Raw genomic sequence first — 7,500 nt, 5'->3', positions numbered from 1 at the left:
CATCATGGATTTACCTGACTGCTTAGCCACTAGTACATTTAATGTATTGGACCCAACCCTTATCAGCTGCAAACATCTAATACACATTTTGATATATCTGTATGTTGGAGTACAGTATAAGCCGAAGTAATGTTAAGTTTGCATCACAAACATGAGATCCTGGGTTCAATCCCACTCTGTTGCACCTAGGGCAAATATCTTTTACTACAACCTTGAATCAACCTAAACATTTGAATGAAATTGGGTAGATGGAAACTGTTCAAGAGCCAACCAGATGGATTGTACATGTAATTCCAAAGTGGAACCTGGTAAAATACTGTGCTATGCTGATTCTGCTTAAGGATAACATTTAAGTATATATATATATATATATATATATATATATATATATATATATATATATATATATATATATATATATACACACACACACACATACATATATATAGTCACTTATTCTATGTGCAGGTACTGCAAGAGAATAAACAACTGAATACTCAAGACTGAAGAAAAAAAAACCTGGATCCAATCTGTATGAGGTACATTATTGAATTTCCTCCAAATTATTTTCTATATTATGAATGAAACCTGTTCCCAGATAATACTAGCTTTTGTAACATTTGCACAGTTGACCTTTTGTTTAGATCACCTTTCCAGATTTAAAACTTTCCATAACAAAATTAGCAATGAGAATCAAGTAATTAGCATATAACACATCTCACAGTCCTACTGTCTTTAATTCTTATGTAACCATCTCAAAAGAAATAATGAAGAGAAGAAACACAAGGGAAAACTTCAGGGGAAACACCTACCAGTATGTTAAATTCTTTACTGATCTACTGTTAACTGTGATCTTGTTGACAGCATACTGATTCATAAGCTGAACTCTGCCTATGAACCAAGCCAACAAATGAACATCTATGTGATCACTCAAATTGCTATAAATAGTAGCCAGATCTCCCTCAAATACACCCCACAATCTAAAAAAGAATAAGGAAAAAAAAAAAGATATATTAGTTGATATATGCCTGACTACACAATGCTTAGGAAATGACTTCATAGAAATTGGTTCAAATGCCTTTCACCACAAGTGAACTTGAAAACTGACCTGGAGCTAAACAAATCAATCTTCATCTCATTTTCTCAACACTAGAACATTGCCAAAGATTCTTCTCTAGATCAAAATTTAAAACGCTGAGTTGTCTGATTTCAGCTTTGCAACTATCACCATAACACACTAGATATACATGGCTTCCTGATTACAAACCCAACATACACTGTTTTCAACTGTCATGTAATAAACTTTACTTTGGTACTACCATTTTCAGGACTCATCAGCCAATATCCCTGTGTTTTTCACTCTTTAGTGCATTTCTTTTATACTTAGATTTCAACCTGCTTTTACCATATAGGCAACACTCCCTGAAAGACCTGGTATTTTACTGCTTTTACTAACCATTCTTGTAATGACTTCTACACCTTGCTGTTAGTTTAACTAATAGGCTCTCACTATTGCACTTAAATTTCTCAATTAACAACCTCTATGCTTCTCCCCATTGTTGCCAAGAGCAAGAATGCCTATGTCATTTTAAACCACTATAAGACATATTACATTTAATTATAATTTGAAGGTAAATTTATGAAACTGTAAAATTTTGGTCTGGTTCATCTAATGCAGTAGCTGATTATTTTATGTTCAAATCCTACTGGAGTTTAATGTACACTCACATTTATCATCAACATGTTGCCTTCAGATGTATGGAAACTCCAGTTGGCTTGATTGCACACCAACATCAGAATAGAGAACACGATAAGAGTTAAATGGTGTCACCAACAGTGTTATTTCATTATATTCTATTTTTTTGCATGCATTTCTGATATAAGGTTCTAATTCTAATCACTGGTTCACACTTGAGAAAACTTCAACTAATATCTGATATCAATAAAAATAAATACCTCCAATATGCATGGGTTTGATTTCATCAAAATATTCACATAAAAATTAGCATTAGGCCAATATGTATGCACCTATGTGTGAAGACAAACAGACAAAACGAAAATGATACCAATGAATTTAGATAGTTCAGATTTACTGAATAATGTAAAAAAAAATCTAAATGAACTGAAATTTGCCTTTTAGTTGAAGAAAGAGTACAAAAGTGGTAATTGTTAATGATCCTCGGAAGAAAAGAGGTGGGGACTAGTGATATGAGACGAGTGGTGATCAGTGTCAATACAATGAAAGAAATATGTAGGTATTTCTTCTTCACAACACACTAATACGCTTCAGACTTAATTTTGCTAGATAAATGTAAATAAATTATTTTCCAAAATGCATGCATCTATTGCATCTGCACCATTAAATTACACTTACACATGGATGTCCAATATTCTAACTTTGTGCAGTTTTGTTCGTTGCTCTAAATGACTAGCTACAGAGGATAAGCAGCTTGGAAACAAAATAAATGTAAAAGTATACTGCATTTTAGTACTCTACAGTCCCAAAATAGATCAAGGCAAAAATGAGAGGATTAAGAGATTGATTGACTTTACAATATCTGAGCTAGAGGAGTAGGATGAATTCATTAAACAAACAAAATAAAAAACACATGCTCTCTAGTAACAATCAATGACACAGTGTACTTTTATTGTTATTTACCTCATTCTATAAATTCTTCCTCCAGACCAACCTTTCTACTAAACTGTGAATTAAAAAAAAACGCAATTCTCTTTGTAAAAAGACTTAAAATTTAAGATTTAAAAAAAAAAAAATCTTTGAGTACATTGTCCCAAGTTCCAACTTTATTTGTTACTGTGCCATGCCCTTGAGAAAGGTGAATAATTCTGTTTCTTTAGTTCACCAGGCAGGCAGGCAGGCAATAAACTCTTACTTTACAATTGATAGGCAATAGAAGAGGTAATTTAAAATGTGCATCATCAAATATAATAAAACATATATCATCAAATAAAATAAAAGATGTTATTGGAAATAGTGAAAAGTCAAATTAAGTCCATAAAAGGAGGGAGAAATAGGATTGGAAGGACCCACAACTTTTAGCACTGCAAAAAATCAAGATGGCATAAATCTTAAAATATGTTTAATATATCAATCTTTTTCATAAAACCAGAAAAAAAAATTGAAGATTAGAACAATATATTTAATGCTTTTGAGTATAGAGAAAAGATAGATCTACCTAGCTTTGCAATAGCTATGAAGTCAAGTTATTTAGAATCCCATATTGAGAGAGTTTAGAAAAGAAAAATTTAAACGAGGACCCTCTCTTATCAATCCGCTTAGAGACAATGCTGGTGGAGGTGAACTGGGAAAGGGATTATTGAATTACAATACAAGGGATCAGTAAAAATAAGTGGAAAAGTAAAGCACATGAAACAGCAATGAAGAGAAAGAATACTGCAAATAATCCCACATATATCCTACCTCAATAAGTATATAACAACAGAACTTTGATGCAAAGACAAAAGATTCCTTAATCTGTTTAAATAAAATAGATGAAAAACAAACAAAAAAGAAAAACACCCAAATCCTTTCAGTGAAAAGGACTAATTAGAAGCATTAAATGTGCCTAACATTGGCTGGTACTTGGGTGCCTTCAGTGAATTTCGACCGTTTGCAAACATTCAAACAAGAAACCTGGCTACCACCTATCCCACATTTTCCTTGCCAACATTCAGGTTGGACATCAGCCATAGCAGTCTCACCAGTTGTTTAGAGAGCCTGCAAAAGCCATGAGTTTAGTCCCTTCTTCCCGACTAGCATAAAAATATCAATAATTTCCTTCAATGCATCTAATTTCATAAAGATCAAATTTTTCATTAAGCATTAGAATTCAATTTTCTGTGGAAATTTCTTGAAATCATCCCTACCTCTTTTGTTTTGAGGATCATTAATAATTGCCACTTTTGTACTCTTTCTTCAACTAAAAGGCAAACTTCAGTTCATTTAGATCTTTTTTTTTTTTTTTTACATTATTCAGTAAATTTGAACTATCTAAATCTGTACTATAGGTCCAATTGAGTTATTCCCCTTCACGCACTGTAATTATACTGGCCCAAACTTTTCTAACTTATGGGGGGAGGGGGATTTTAGTCCATTGATTGAAGTAGACTCGAGAAGACTCCGCTTTGTTGATGATGCCTAATAAAATGAAAACATGTCCACAGTTATCACCTTGCCTGTTAACAAATATTAGATTCACCCAAGTGTAAAAATTCAATTTTCTATGAAATTAATTTCCTGAAATTAATCTCTATTTTCTTTGACCTACTGACGAACATTGGCACTAGGTTTCCGTCATTTTTCTTTGCCTAAAAGGTATTGAATCGCCTAAAAAATTCTTTTTGTGCATGTCATTCAGTACATTTTCACCAACTTGAATTGTTTGAATTCTAGTCCAGTATCCTGTGTAGCAATTGTTTCAGGAGTAGACAATAGAAATAGGAAAGCAAAGTCGAACCAGCAGAGGTACAAAACTTAATCCTTTCTACTATAGGCACAAGGCCTGAAATTGTTGGGGAGGGGACTAGTCGATTACCTCAACCATAGAGTTTCACTGGTACTTAATTTATCGACCTCGAAAGGATGAAAGGTAAAGCCGACCTCGGCGGAATTTGAACTCAACAAAACTTAAATAATACATTATATCTCAACTATTTTTGCAACTCCAAAGATAACTGTGAAAGCAAGACCACAATTTTATTTCTATTTATATATTTGTTGTGGAGGTGGAGTATAGTCGAACCTAGCACTTGAGTGGTACTTTAATTTATCGGTCTTAGGAGAAAGGTAAAGTTGACCTTCGCAGGATCTGAACTCACATCTATATCAATATCGATCGAATTGATAACTGAAAGAGAGAGACTGAGTAAGAGATAAAGAAGAAAAGAAACGTACGTAACAAAGAGAGAAAAGAGAGAAGTCGGAGAGAAGGGAAGGAAGAAACGAAAGGATTATGAAGTGGTGGTGGTGGTGGTGGGAGAATAAGGAGAAAGAGAGAAATAAAACTGATGGAGATAACAGGCGAATTTACAGAGTAAAAAGGTAAAAGTGACTGAATAAAAGTAGGAAGGAGAGAGTGAGTGAGTGAGAGAGAGTGAGTGAGTGAGAGGGAATAGACAGAGAGTGAGAATAACTGAAAATGAGAGGAGAATTAGGAAGGTGTGGGAGAAATTATACTACAGTGTAAGAGGAAGATATAGAGTGGAAAGTTGAGGATACAGAATAGGAAATAAGAGATTGTGGAATAAAAAGTGGAAAAGGGAGCTGGCATAATAGAGAAAAGAAGACCCTGACAAAGTGAGCATAGTATGATGCAAGGGGGGGAGAGAGAGATTGATACAATGTGTGAGTGGGAGGAATGATATGATACGTATTGATTGAAAGACAGACCGAGAAGCATGATACAAAGATAGAACGATACTAAGAATTGAGAAAGGAGGAGGTCAGAAAGACAGATAGGAGTGCATGCGTGCGTGCGTGCGCGCGCGCGCGTGTAACATGCGTGTGACAGAGCGAGAAAGAAAGAGAGAGAGGTGAGGAAATTAAACCAGCTGATGATGGGAAGTGGCAGTTCAGCTGTACAAAGATAGCGAAAAGAAGAATCAAAGACAAACGAACATATTAGAAACAGTGGCAGCAGTTCAGTGCAGACAAACAATGAAACATTTTTAACAGACTGTAACCAACAAACTACAAGATCCCCCCCACCCCCAACACCACCAATTCTAACTCACACAGGATATTTTATTAAAATGAAAGTATTTTCTTTACAAAAAAAAAAGGGAATGACCAACTAATTAGGTAACAGAAAAAAAGGAAGAAAAACGACATTCGCAGTAAAAGGCAAGGATACAATGAAAATAATTCTTTCCTAATCCAAAATGTAACTGAATAACAATACAGCAATAACATTAGATTAGTAAATAAAGCAATAAATCAAAGAAACATAGAGAGAAAGTGTGTGTGTGTGTGTGTGTTATACACGTGATTCTTTTCCAGGGCAGTGAAAAGAGAAATATCTTCAGGATTCTATAGCATCACGTTTCTAGGCGGATAGAACAATTATTAGCATAAAATTCATACAGAAATGCAGAAAAACAAAAAATAATTAAAAAATAGTATACACACCACAATATTTATTATGATTTCCGAAAAATAATATGCATTTTACAGAAACCATGAGCGTTATAGCAGTCACTAATAGTATCTAGTTATCTGCAGATTGTTAGCAAAGCAACTGCTATACGGAAAGGTTTTCGTTTCCAGTTCATGCAAGACACGAAAACCGACACCCCCGTCCATTAACCCACTGGGGGGGGGGACTCCCCCACCCTTTTCTTAACATTAACAAATTGGAGAACCACCATTATATATATATATATATATATATATATATATATATATATATTACTGCTAGGTAGAAAAGAAATTATAGACACACAGATACGAGACTTGAGTTTGCTGGGCGGAGATACAGCTCTATGGAGGAAGATTCGTTATGAAAAATAGGTAGGAATCGAAGAAACAATGGAAAGTCTAATAAATAAGTAAAGAAACAAGACAACCTCGTTTTGAATGGCATAAAGTGAGCAACGAACAATATGTATTGAAAACATATTGGATTCGGTTGAGTGATAAAATCTGATGTATTTAATTTTCTTGGTGAATTTGGCAATAACTTACAAACAGTATTATAAGTACCAACATCACTACTAAGCTATAGGGTTGGTAATGAAATTCAGAGACTGAATTAACTAAATTAAGAAAACATCTGAAATTATAAGCAAGTAAACACACACACACAATATATGACAAAACTTACTGGTTTTAGGAGGGCCAACCGTTGTGGAAAAAGGAAGAGAATTACGGAAGAGAAATAGATGGCAGACAACAATAGAGAGCCCCAGAATAATTATCTGTCCCGTTCTAATTAGGAAGGAGGAGCAGCAATAATAGAAAGAAAAAAAAATAGTTGGGCGAAAGCAAAGTTTAATATTTGATAAGTGAAAGGAAGGGATGGGAAGAACGACAGACGAGAGAAGGTTAATAAGAAATAAGATCGAAAAACATAAGAATATAAGAATTCGATGAAAATGTAAAAACCGGACACAATAAGGAAAGCAAAAGGGAAATATATCGAAATGCAAGAGGCAAATATAGTTTGATTTTGAGAATTGGAACGCAAAATATGAAAAGAAATAGAATTACGAAAAAGAGATGAGAGAAAGGTAGGGGAAGGAAAATTTAGAAGGTGAAAGAGAATGTAAGAGAAAGAAGCAGGTGTAGAAAAAAAGGAAAACAGAAAGAGTTAAGGGAAATAGAATGAGAGGGAGGGAGGGAGGGAGTGAAAGGGGAGGGAGGGAGTGAAAGGGGAGGGAGGGAGAAACGTGTAGCAAAAGGAAGAATGATAGAAGTATGAAAAGAAAGACACAAAAAGTAAAAAAAAGAAAGAAAAGAATCATTGAGAAGAAACAGAAAGAAAG

The 7,500-nt window shown here is 34.2% G+C and overlaps 1 protein-coding gene across 5 annotated transcripts in view; it reads right to left on the bottom strand.

Annotated features, from left to right (window-relative positions):
• The window catches only part of LOC106874076 (uncharacterized), a 29,777-nt gene that overhangs the window by 19,218 nt on the left and 3,059 nt on the right, over window positions 1-7,500 (bottom strand). Inside the window, exons 1-2 of one of the 5 annotated variants that reach the window (XM_089362481.1) lie at window positions 6,146-6,291; window positions 1,957-2,028 (exon numbers count right to left, since the gene is read on the bottom strand). The exons of 1 other annotated variant lie outside the window; for it this stretch is intronic. The gene's annotated coding sequence lies outside the window, so the exon portion shown is untranslated. Of the gene's footprint in view, window positions 1-812; window positions 981-1,956; window positions 2,029-6,145; window positions 6,318-6,839; window positions 6,969-7,500 lie in introns of those variants that run through there. 3 more of the 5 variants (XM_089362480.1, XM_052972732.2, XM_089362479.1) reach the window with 3 other exon arrangements.

Source organism: Octopus bimaculoides, chromosome 14 (genome assembly GCF_046866305.1).
Source record: "Octopus bimaculoides isolate indiv1 chromosome 14, ASM4686630v1, whole genome shotgun sequence".
Taxonomy (NCBI): domain Eukaryota; kingdom Metazoa; phylum Mollusca; class Cephalopoda; order Octopoda; family Octopodidae; genus Octopus; species Octopus bimaculoides.
This window is presented reverse-complemented; position numbering and strand designations above follow the sequence as displayed.